A 13,169-nucleotide genomic window follows, 5' to 3' on the forward strand; every position below is an offset into this window, starting at 1 on the left:
GACCAAAAACAAAAATACTCCTCCACACCTTCGGCTATGTTCACAAGTAGCATTTTTTATGCGTTTTTGCACTTTTGTATTGCTTTCAACTATGACAAATGCATTCACCGTGAAATGTCATTTTAACATTTTACAACCTTATCTGGCCATGTGCTGTGTGACACATGCATAAAGTGCTGAAAAGACAAGGGAACAGCATGGGGAAGACCCCTGGAAGCATCTCTGACTCCCAGGTCACTGTCTAAAAGTGTGCCCATCATAAGTGATCCTTACCGCATCAGAAGATGCAGACTTGCAACTATCCCCATGCAAGTTCTAGTCCCAGGGCAGTGTTCAATTGTACCTCCCCCATTCCTTGCAATACAAGCTCAAGTATGCAGCCTGCCACCCACTCACCCCCAGGCTGCAATACCATACTGCTTGTGACGCGCCCCCTGGGCCATATTCTTTAGGGAATACCCGGAGCCGGATCAGATGGGGGTTGTAGTCTCCGAGTGGCTGTGACCCGGTCCGTGCCCAGGGTGTCAAGCTCAGAGTATGTGGCAGTCCTACAGATGTTATAAAGTTCTTTATGTCGACTACGCTACCCGTTGTATTGCGGTCACTACGGCCGCCGCTGCAGCAGGGTCCGCTGAGGCTGATGGTGTTGGTGCAGCTTTTGATAGTATAACCCCCAACGGGTGGGGTATAGCCTCAGGGGGTCAGGTGCAGAGGATGGGGGTTGTGGTGGTGCAGCATAGATGATAATTAAAGACAGAGTCGGGTTGTGCAGTTTAGGGTATTTACTTACTGCTGATGTTCCGGTCACTCCAGCTTCAAGTGACCACCTGAGCCGTGCTGCGTCCACCAGGTCCTGGATTCAGCCAACCCCCAAGCAAGTCCGGAGCGTGACCCTGAGCCCTCCTTCCTGTCCTGTCTTCTGGCCGTCCCCACCAGGGATCCACCTAGGTCCAGCTCCCTCGGGCCTTCTGTTGGGAAACCCTTGGCCTTGGGTTCCCTGACCCTACATGTGGTTTGCCTTCAGGGTGGATGTGGTGGGTGGCCGTGGCAGATCCTGCCCACGGCCTCCGGTCTCTGGCTAGGGTGTGCTTTAGCCCCCACCAGTTTGGGATCCGGTACCCTTTTGCCAACTCTTCACCCGGTGATGGACTTTGGGTTCTCAGAGTCCTTTTCTTTCACCCCCTCTGGGTCTTTCTTCCTTTCTCCTCTCTCTCTCTCTGGGGCTAGGGCTGCTCTGCTCCTCTTCCTCCGACTTCTCTGCAAAGACTGGCTGACTGACTGACCCTGTTCTTTGATGGTGCCCACCTTAAATACTCCCTCTATGTGTGAGCTCAGGTGACCAGCACCCAATGAGCTCCTATCTTTACCCAGGCTTCTCCCCCTATCTGCCCCTACACTACTGGGATGTACCACCCCCCTCCCACTCCAGCCAGGAACAGACTCGGTCGTACCTGCACATTTCTAAGTGGGAGTACCGTTGGTCTGTTCCTCGGAAATGGGATGTGTGTAGTGCATGCAGCTTTCTGGGCTCAGTTCCACACTCCATCCTTACCCGGGAGTGGAATATCACACCTCTGGGTTGAGGTGCAATACCCCTGTAGCAGCCGAATCCTCAGGGTGCTACATTCCCCCCTGGTAAACCACAGCACGTCCTCGGGCTGTAAGATATGAAACACCAAAACATACATTTTTTTTTTCATAAACATATAAAACATCATATAAAACATTATATATAATGACCGCTCTCAGTCCTCGGTCAGTGGGATTTAAGGGAAAAACGGGTAAACAGTTCACACTTGCTGGTCCCAACGGGGACTATATTAGCAACAGTTCACTGTGCCCCGACGGGCAACTATATACAGCTTGTACTCTGCTGTACTTAACGACGGCGTCCTCCTGCTCTTTCTTTGTGGTTACCTTTAGCTTCAGACCCGTCCGGGTCCTCTTGTTCTTCCTCCTCACACCGCAGCTCTTCCTCCGTCAGGCGATGCACATGGAGGGCGTAGGGTCCTTTGGCACACTTGTGCCGGGTAAAGGTGACCTCGTCCCCGATGTAAAGGTCACGACCTCTGTGTCCCCCCGGTAGGTGGGACTCAACGTCTCTCCTGGTCACGAAGACGTCGCCTGGAGTGCGGTGGTCTCGGATGAAGCCCCACCCATGCTGCATGTTAAACTTGATCACAGTCCCGGTGGTGCGGGGACTATGCGCTGCACGGGGGTCTCTCCTGGCCCGGCTCTTCTGCTCCGCGCTCCTTATCTGGGCTTGTTGTTCCCGGACCCGCCTCTCTCTCCGCTCCCTCTCAAAGACCTCGAGCTGCTGGCGGCAGCACTCTGCACGCTCCGCTGCGGCTGCCCGGGTCTCCTGAGTGAACCCCATGAGGTCTTCTCCGGTGGGGTCCCACTCAAACTGCGCTTCTGCTAGCGGGGGCGAGATCCTTTTTACGGGCTTTGGAGCCGGGATCAGGGGTTCACACATGGGCCTTGCCCTCTTTTGGAGCTCTTGTTCATAGTACTCCCTGGGCCAGACAAAGGGCTGCCCGTCCGGCCATGTGTGTTGGGCGAACAGATCTTCTCCCAGATGCGGCACTTTAGGTTTTATGGGCGCGGTGGTGGTGGCGGCGCCCGGGTTGCCCAGGCCTTGCGGCCAGGCCTGGGGCACCTGGAAAGTGAAGGGCACCGTAAGGACGGCGGCGCCCTGGGCTACTTGGCCCTGCGACCAGGCCGTGGCTCCGCGGAGGTAGGGGGCGCTGTTGGTATTGCGGCGCCCGGGGGTACTAGGCCTTGCGACCAGGCTGGTGGTACTTCCTGCTTGGTCACGCTCGGGGTCGAGGCGTGTGACGTCACAGGGGTCGCGGCTCCCGTTTGAGGCCTAGTCTGCGGCGGTGACGTTGCAGCGACGGGCACGGCAGGGGATACTTCGGGCTCTGCGACAGGGAGCTGGGGCAGGTACGCGGTTTCCCGGTTTGGGGTAGAAACGTCCCCTTTACCTGCCTCCTTTCGTTCGGCTCCCTTTTCGGCGCCGTCTCCGGCCTTCAGTCCTCCTGCGCCATCCTCAGAGGCGGTCTGTCTCCTCATCTCGGGTGGCGTGCTCCGCTGACGAGTCTCGGTCTGCTGGGCCATCTCTCGGCTCCACTGCGCCAACGTCTCTCGTTGCACCCGGGCCATCCTCCTTGCGAGGCTTCAGAGCGGTCTGCGCACACTCCCGGTCTCGGGGGAGCTGTGCTAGGACCTCCACTAGGCCTAGTGGGGTCGTTGCTTCTAGCAGGCTCCTGACCAACGGGTCGGTGCTGCTCTGCTCTCCTTCTGCTGTTCCCGGCAGGCTCCTGGCCAGCAGGCCGGTGCTGCTCTGCTCTTCTCCCATCTCCGGGTAAGCTTCTCCTGGACTCAGCTCTAGGCTTCTTGTCTCCGGGTGCGCTCTCTCCAGACTGCTCCAGGCGACACCCATCTTTGCTCTCTTCTTCTCAGTCCTCCCACTTCGAGGGCGGTCCCGAGGCCACTTGGTGATTGTCAGCTCCAGGGGCAGTTCTTTCACGCTGACAGACACCTCTAGCATCACAGTCTCTGTTGGTGGGGGCGGTTTCCACTTTTGGCGCCATTTTCGGTCCTGGCCCACGATGGGAGGTGGCCTCTTGCCACCCTCTGGCACGCCCATAATGGCGTCCGCTCTTCCAAGGCGGGAAATCTTTGGAAATGGCGGGAATCCTCTCCCAGTGGCGGGAAACTCTGCAGATGGCGGGAAAAAGCTGTTAATGGCGGACAACCGGCGGGAATCGACCTGTGATGGAGTCCGATGGCGGGGACCCTCCGGAACCGGCAGGAGACTTCTTTTTGAGGTAAACTCGTTCTTTTCTTCAGGCACGCAGTACCCGGTTGTTGTGGGCACGTAATCCTGCCGACTACGCCAAAGTTGACGCGCCCCCTGGGCCATATTCTTTAGGGGAATACCCGGAGCCGGATCAGATGGGGGTTGTAGTCTCCGAGTGGCTGTGACCCGGTCCGTGCCCAGGGTGTCAAGCTCAGAGTATGTGGCAGTCCTACAGATGTTATAAAGTTCTTTATGTCGACTACGCCACCCGTTGTATTGCGGTCACTACGGCCGCCGCTGCAGCAGGGTCCGATGAGGCTGATGGTGTTGGTGCAGCTTTTGATAGTATAACCCCCAACGGGTGGGGTATAGCCTCAGGGGGTCAGGTGCAGAGGATGGGGGTTGTGGTGGTGCAGCATAGATGATAATTAAAGACAGAGTCGGGTTGTGCAGTTTAGGGTATTTACTTACTGCTGATGTTCCGGTCACTCCAGCTTCAAGTGACCACCCGAGCCGTGCTGCGTCCACCAGGTCCTGGATTCAGCCAACCCCCAAGCAAGTCCGGAGCGTGACCCTGAGCCCTCCTTCCTGTCCTGTCTTCTGGCCGTCCCCACCAGGGATCCACCTAGGTCCAGCTCCCTCGGGCCTTCTGTTGGGAAACCCTTGGCCTTGGGTTCCCTGACCCTACATGTGGTTTGCCTTCAGGGTGGATGTGGTGGGTGGCCGTGGCAGATCCTGCCCACGGCCTCCGGTCTCTGGCTAGGGTGTGCTTTAGCCCCCACCAGTTTGGGATCCGGTACCCTTTTGCCAACTCTTCACCCGGTGATGGACTTTGGGTTCTCAGAGTCCTTTTCTTTCACCCCCTCTGGGTCTTTCTTCCTTTCTCCTCTCTCTCTCTCTGGGGCTAGGGCTGCTCTGCTCCTCTTCCTCCGACTTCTCTGCAAAGACTGGCTGACTGACTGACCCTGTTCTTTGATGGTGCCCATCTTAAATACTCCCTCTATGTGTGAGCTCAGGTGACCAGCACCCAATGAGCTCCTATCTTTACCCAGGCTGCTCCCCCTATCTGCCCCTACACTACTGGGATGTACCACCCCCCTCCCACTCCAGCCAGGAACAGACTCGGTTGTACCTGCACATTTCTAAGTGGGAGTACCGTTGGTCTGTTCCTCGGAAATGGGATGTGTGTAGTGCATGCAGCTTTCTGGGCTCAGTTCCACACTCCATCCTTACCCGGGAGTGGAATATCACACCTCTGGGTTGAGGTGCAATACCCCTGTAGCAGCCGAATCCTCAGGGTGCTACACTTGCTTGCTTGAACTTGAAATTGGGCCTTTTAGGCATGTGGAGGCGGAATCTGGCCACCACGTCATGGCTGTGTTGGCGGCCTGGAATCCATACTCAGTCCCCAGCCGCCCGGCGGCTGGGTGTCCATACTCGGTCCCCAGCCGCCCCGCGGCCGGGTGTCCAGACACTGTCCCCAGTCGCCTGGGGGCAGCCGGGTGTCCATAAACGGTCCCCAGCCGCCCCTATTTCTCCTTGGAACATCCCCCCACCCACTTTTCTTAGCCCGGCCTGCTTTAGGCAGCATTGGACGAGCCCACCAGAGAACCAGACTCCTCCAGTGGGCTCTGACTTCTCCATCGGTGGAGTTGAGAGTGCCAAGGTGAGGAGCATGATGATGATGACAGAAGTTAGCATCTGCTATGTTTTCTTTTTATGCAAGTGTAAGTGTGCAGCCTGCCACCCACCCACCCCCAGACTGCAATTCCATACTGCTAGCTTGCACTTGAAATGGGGCCTTTTAGTTTGGAGGAGGCCGAAGCTGGCCACTACCTCATGGCTGATTCGGCAGCGAGGTATCCATACTCAGTCCCCAGCCGCCCATATTTGTCCTGGTGTGCCTTATACATAAGATTAAGCGCGTATACCAAAACATTACCTGTGCCCTCCCCAGTGCATTTAGTGGGAAGGAGAGCCTATTCCGCTGTAGTGTGTGCATGCCAAACCCCTGTTCATGGTACATGCGAAGATGCCTCCCACCTTGCACCTGTGGTTGCAGACTTGCAACTATCCCCATTCAAGTCCTTGTCCCAGGGCAGTGTTCAATTGTACCTCTCCCATTACTTGCAATGCAAGCGCAAGTATGCAGCCTGCCACCCACCCACCCCCAGACTGCAATGCCATACTGCTTGCTTGCTTGCACTTTAAATTGCGCCTTTTAGACATGTGGATGCGGAATCTGGCCACAACGCCATGGCTGTGTCGGCGGCCAGGTATCCATACTCAGTCCCCAGCCGCCTGGTGGCCGGGTGTCCCCGCTTGCTCCCCAGCCTCCAGAGGGTGGCCGGGTGTCCATACTCGGTCCCCAGCCACCCCTATTTGTCCCGGTAACCTTTCCCACACTTTTCTTAGCCTGGCCTGCTTTAGGGCAGCATTGGCTGAGCCCACCGGACTATCAAACTCCTCCGGTGGGCCCTGGCTTCTCCATCAGGGGAGTTGAGAGTGCCAAGGTGAGGAGCATGATGAGGATCATAGAAGTTAGCATCTGCTTTGTTTTGTTGTAATGCAAGCGCATGTATGTAGTAGCGGCTAGGCCTGAGGTGGTCAGCGTTTTGGCGCATATCCTACCTCCTCCGAGGATTGCTGGATGTTTTCCTGCTACTATCCAAGTTCTATGACTCCCATTAAAACAAAGCTTCAGGTGTTAAATGATGGATGAGGTAGTAGCAAAGGAGAAAGAGCAGGAGGAACAGGGACCATTCACATCAATATCAGGAGAGTCAACCAGATATGTCTTGTAGGATATGTTTCTGTAACAAAAGGAGCGGTTCAGCTACACAGTTATAGGGCATACAGTGAGTGCAATGCCTACCAAAAATTTCGAGCCACTCCAATGCCCCTTGGAAATGACATGGAGGTCAGAGGGCGTTAACTAAACCTTTTTTTCCATTTATAGCAACTGGGTCTCCCGTGCACTGTTGGCCTAAGCAGTGAATGGAAGGCTTTCCAAAAATTATGAGGAACTGCAATGCCCCTTACAAGAGCCATGTGTGGCACCCCAGGGGTCTGGTCACCACAGTAATAGAGATATTACGTCGGAGAGCAAGTGGGAGGTTTCCTGGTCAGGATCCCTTAAACATGCAACATCCTCCTGCCCCAATCCTGGGAGGGGAGAATTCTGCCCTTATAAACTGGATCTGGGGCGGGGTTGAGTGAGTCAGAGAACAGTCAGAGTCAGAGTGAGAGCAAGGGAAAGTAACAGCAAGGAGCTCTGTAGGAGCTAGGAGCTAAAGACCAGGGGCTGGAAGCTGAGCAGAGCTCTCCCTGGCAGAAGACAATAGGAACCGGACACAGGAGTCCGAAGCTGTGAGGACTTATATATCCAGCAGCAGAAACCAGCCAGCAGGGGATTTCAGGTCCTCTGGCCATAGAAGCCCGGAGGCTCAGTCACAAGCAAGGGACCAGCACCGCCGTCGTGGAACAGAGGCTAACAGAAGGCCCCAAGTCACCAGCCATACGGGTGAGCACTACACGGTACACTCAGGGACGTGGGCTACTTCTACCCGCTTACAGCAAGGTAGCCAGGAAGAGTGCAGACAGACGGGGAGGCCTACAACTCCACCTGGCCAGGGGAACTCCTGCTTGCTCACAGACTGACCAGGCCTCTTATGCTAGCCAGTACTCCCGAGAGAGTCTACCTTATAATCATCAGTAAAGACCCTGAACTGCAATGCAAAGACTCTGAGTCATTCCTGCTGCGCTCGTGCACCATCACCCCCATCATCCACACTCACTGCCCTGAGGCTATACTCCTCCCGAGGGGAGTTATCCCATTCTATGCTGCGCACACAACACCAGCCTCAGCGGTCTGCCTCACAGCGGTGGTACTCCCTGACCGCAATCCACGGGTGGCGCAGTCGGACAATTAACCTCAAAACCAAAGAAAGACTGCCACTGGTTTGACCAGCCTGAGCCACGAGACCGGGTCACCGCCACGGAGACTACAGACCCCAGAGACCCGGCACCGGGTATCCCGCACACGTGTACACATGGCCCAGGGCGCGCGTCACATGCAGAACAGCATATTACAAACATAAGTCCCATTATTGGGGAGTTGGTGTCCCATAGTATTTGCTTATGCTTTCCCAGCAAAAGCTGCCAAAAATTAGGACGGAGCAACTTGCAATGCCCCTTACAAGAGCCATGCAGTACAGCATATTACAAACATAAGTCCCATTATTGGGGAGTGGGTGTCCCATAGTATTTGCTTATGCTTTCCCAGCAAAAGCTGCCAAAAATTAGGACGGAGCAACTTGCAATGACCCCTTACAAGAGCCATGCAGTACAGTATATTACAAACATAAGTCCCATTATTGGGGAGTGGGTGTCCCATAGTATTTGCTTATGCTTTCCCAGCAAAAGCTGCCAAAAATTAGGACGGAGCAACTTGCAATGCCCCTTACAAGAGCCATGCAGTACAGCATATTACAAACATAAGTCCCATTATTGGGGAGTGGGTGTCCCATAGTATTTGCTTATGCTTTCCCAGCAAAAGCTGCCAAAAATTAGGATGGAGCAACTTGCAATACCCCTTACAAGAGCCATGCAGTACAGCATATTACAAACATAAGTCCCATTATTGGGGAGTGGGTGTCACATGGTATTTGCTTATGCTTTCCCAGCAAAAGCTGCCAAAAATTGGGACGGAGCAACTTGCAATGCCCCTTACAAGAGCCATGCAGTACAGCATATTACAAACATAAGTCCCATTATTGGGGAGTGGGTGTCCCATAGTATTTGCTTATGCTTTCCCAGCAAAAGCTGCCAAAAATTAGGACGGAGCAACTTGCAATGCCCCTTACAAAAGCCATGCAGAACAGCATATTACAAACATAAGTCCCATTATTGGGGAGTGGGTGTCAAATAGTATTTGCTTATGCTTTCCAAGCAAAAGCTGCCAAAAATTAGGACGGAGCAACTTGCAATGCCCCTTACAAGAGCCATGCAGTACAGCATATTACAAACATAAGTCCCATTATTGGGGAGTGGGTGTCCCATAGTATTTGATTATGCTTTCCAAGCAAAAGCTGCCAAAAATTAGGACGGAGCAACTTGCAATGCCCCTTACAAGAGCCATGCAGTACAGCATATTACAAACATAAGTCCCATTATTGGGGAGTGGGTATCCCATAGTATTTGCTTATGCTTTTGTGGCACCCCAGGGGTCTGGTTTCCACAGTAACAGCAATGTTATGTCTGAGAGCAGGTGGGAGGTCTCTTGGTCAGGGATCCTGTGCATGCCACACCTCGTGCCCAGTCCTGGGAGGGGAAGAACTTCCCTTATATAAACCTAGGGCTGAGGCAGGGTTAATGAGTAGAGAAGAAGTAGAGACAGAGAAGAGAAGCAGATCTAGGAAAAGAACATCAGGAGCTCTGTGGGAGCAGTGCTATAAGGAGTCAGGGCTGGCAGCTGCAGAGCTCGCCCTGACTGAGAAGCTATCACCAGACCCGGAGTCCGAGGCTGTGGGGACTAATCTAACCTTGCGTAAGGTCCTGGAAGGAGCCCAGCAGACGCCGACGTCACAGGAGCGCGACGGAAGGTCCTCAACCCTAACGATCCACTGCAGAGCCGCGGCCTACGGAAGAGGATCATCGGAAGGTAGGCCACGGTCCACTAGGGGGGGAGGAAGATGTCGGATACGGAGGAGAGCTTCACTGCCTCAACCCCCGCCAGCGCCACCGCTGCTGCAGTCATGCCTTTCACCATGCCCTATATCCCGGGAGCGGCCTGGCTACCCCAGTACTCAGGGGAGTCACATACCCTGCATGACTTTAGAGAAAAGCTGGATAGCCTCTTCCAGGTGTATCCCCTCACAGAAGAGCAAAAAGTGAGCATCCTGGTGGCCCAATTAACCGGGGCAGCCCAAAGGGAGGTAAAGTCCTGGCCACCTGGGGGAAGGACTGTTGCAGGGATACTAACCCGGCTGAGGGACACCTTTGATACCCGCACCTCAGCCGAGATCAAGCTTAGATTCTACGGGTGCAAGCAGCGAGCACACGAGAGTATAAGGGACTATGCCCTGAACCTACAAGAGGCCCTGAGAGCCATTAAGCAGACCGACCCTGACGGCGTGGGAGACGAGGACAGGCTGTTGACTGAACAATTTATAGAGGGTTTATATTGCAATGCCCACCGAACCCAGTTTCGGGCAATGGCCTTACAGGACCCTCATCTGGGATTTGCACAGTTCAAGGACAGAGCCATCCGGGTGCTCCGAGAACCGGCACCAGGTGGCGTTGTGACCCACAGACGCCCCACTACCACTTACCACCAGGAGGCGGCACCCTTGTCGGCAGGGCCTGTGGGAGCTGATGCGCAGGCTTTGATCAATGACCCGGCTCCAGACCTGCACCATCAGGTCCAAGAGCTAGCTAAAAGCGTTGCCGCGCTAACCCGAACTGTGCAGTCTTTACAGGTTTCCACTCCAGGGAAGATCCAGCTGGCATCCGGACCGGAGGACATCCCGTGGCGTCGACCAAGGAGGACCCCACCGGCCAGAGGAAGACCCAGCGACCGATACAACGAGGACGGACAACCCATCTGCCGCCGCTGCAATCAACCCAGACATATGGCAAGGTACTGTCCTTTAAACTGGCACAACCTGGGGTAGAGGGCCAAACCCCAGGAAAAAGATCATCAGGCCCATCGAACTGGCGCGACAAATATGTGGGAGGACGTCCAGTCTTGCCCGTGGTACTGGATGGCATCCCCATGAGTGCCCTACTGGACACCGGGTCACAGGTTACCACTATCCCGTACGTGCTCTTCAAGCAGTACTGGAATGACTCGGATATCACCCGCTACCCTGACGACGACTTGAGTATCATCGCCAGCAATGGTCAGCCCGTGCCACAGATTGGATTTAAAGAGGTGACCATTAAAATCGGTAGAGTCGAATTGGCGGCACAGGGACTGATCATTGTAGACATTGACAAGCGCGAGAGTCACCCAAAGATAACTCTAGGAACTAATGTAATTGAAAATTGTCTTGCATAGGTGATTTTCCTTTTACAGCAGGTTGCCAAGAACGCCAGCTCCGGCCAGCAGCGAGTGCTCCAGAAAGAGATTCGGGCACTGTTGCGACGGCAACAGATAGAACTCTCCGGTGGTGAGATTGGTAGCGTAAGAATGTGTGACCCTTTTCCTATTGCCATGCCCCCAAAAAGTGAAATGATGATTTGGTGCCGGGCAGCTATTGGTCTGAGAGGTAGAGATTACCAGGCAATGGTAGAACCAGTTTACTCAGACAGTAGGCCCACCATTTTGACAGCACGGGGGGTGGTCAATGTACGCCATGGGAGGGTGCCCGTTCGCATAATAAATATCGGGAAGAGGGAAGTGTACCTGCCCCGGTATGCCACGTTAGCCAAATTGTATACCATCAATCAAAATTAAATACAGTCCGTAGAACCCTTGCCTCCATCTTCCCCGGAGGAAAGTAACGGCTCTAAGGAAACAATGGAGGACTGGTGTCAGCAACTACATTTGGGTACTGACTCCACTCCCTCACACCAGAGACAGGGAGTCTATCGGGTGGTTCAAGAGTACGAGAGAGTGTTTAGTAAACACCCGTTAGACTTCGGGCGAGTCAAGGGGGTAGAACACCACATCCCCACGGGAGACCATCTTCCTATAAAAGAGAGGTATCGACCCGTACCCCCTGCACACTACCAACACGCCAAGGGGATGCTTAGGGACATGAAGGAGGCTGGGGTGATCAGGGATAGCTGTAGCCCCTGGGCAGCTCCACTAGTCTTAGTCAAAAAGAAAGACAACACCATGAGGATGTGTGTAGATTACCGGAAAATCAACCGTATCACACACAAGGATGCGTACCCCTTACCAAGGATAGAGGAGTCTTTGGCTGCTTTAAGATCTGCTAACTTCTTCTCTACCTTGGATCTTACTAGCGGGTACTGGCAGGTTCCTGTAGCAGAGGCGGACCGGGAGAAGACCGCATTCACCACCCCGATGGGACTTAGCGAGTTTACCTGCATGCCGTTCTGATTCTGTAACGCACCAGGAACCTTTCAACGATTAATGGAGTGCTGTCTGGGCCACAGAAACTTCGAGACGGCCCTGTTGTACCTGGACGATGTCATCGTATATTCCAAGACTTATGAGGACCACCTGAAACACCTGGCGGAAGTGTTCGAAGCTCTGGCAAACTACGGCCTAAAGGTAAAACCCTCCAAGTGTCACCTCCTAAAACCAAAGGTGCAGTACCTGGGACACGTGGTGAGCGCTGACGGAGTGGCTCCCGACCCTGATAAGATCACCGCAATTAAGGAATGGCCAAGTCCCTCCAGTGTAAAGGAAGTGCGGCAGTTCCTCGGGTTGGTAGGCTATTACCGCAGATTCATCCCCGGTTTCACCAAAAAGGCAGCTCCTATGCAGGACCTCCTGATAGGCCAGTCCCGGAAGGCCAAGAACCAGAAGCCGCCCTTCAAATGGGAGAAGTTAGAAGAATAGTCCTTCCGCCAGCTGAAGATGGCCCTCACGGGGGATGAAATCCTGGCGTACCCTGATTACAGCCAGCCCTTTATCCTCTACACCGACGCAAGTAACATCGGGCTAGGAGCCGTACTGTCCCAGATCCAGCAGGGGAAAGAACGAGTAATCGCTTACGCCAGTCGAAAACTGCGACCCACCGAAAGAAACCCTGAGAATTACAGCTCATTTAAGCTAGAGTTCCTGGCAGTGGTGTGGGCAGTCACCAAACGCTTTAAGCACTACCTCGCTTCTTCCCGGTTCACCGTGTACACGGATAACAACCCGTTGACACACCTGGACACGGCAAGACTCGGTGCCCTAGAGCAGAGATGGATGGCCCGTCTGTCCAACTACGAGTTCACAATCAAATACCGGGCAGGACGCTCCAATACCAACGCGGACGCCCTGTCCAGGATGCCAAACCTACCGGACGTAGGAGAAGATTCAGAGGGATTGGAAGAAGTCGAACTCCCCGCGTTCCACCGTCATGGGACTATCCAGTATTCCCATCGGGTAAGGAGTAAGCAAGCCGCTACGTTTAACCCCTTGCCTCACTACAACTAGGAGGAAACGCAAGACAGTGACCCTGCCGTCCGACTGGTGAAGGAGATGCTCACTCAGCCAGATGCCCGCCTTGACCCAGACGCTCCGGAGGAAGCCAAACAACTGTGGGCTGAGAAGAGTCGACTGTTCCTTTACAAGGGGAAGTTGTGCCGCAGAATGGTTAACTCCCGGACGCATGAACTAATCTGGCAAGTAGTGGTGCCACGAAGAGACGCAGCCATGGTGATGGAGGCATACCACGAC

The sequence above is a fragment of the Phyllobates terribilis genome, unplaced genomic scaffold, assembly GCF_046119375.1.
Source record: "Phyllobates terribilis strain yellow unplaced genomic scaffold, ASM4611937v1 Scaffold_9__5_contigs__length_417890890, whole genome shotgun sequence".
In the NCBI taxonomy this organism is placed as follows: domain Eukaryota; kingdom Metazoa; phylum Chordata; class Amphibia; order Anura; family Dendrobatidae; genus Phyllobates; species Phyllobates terribilis.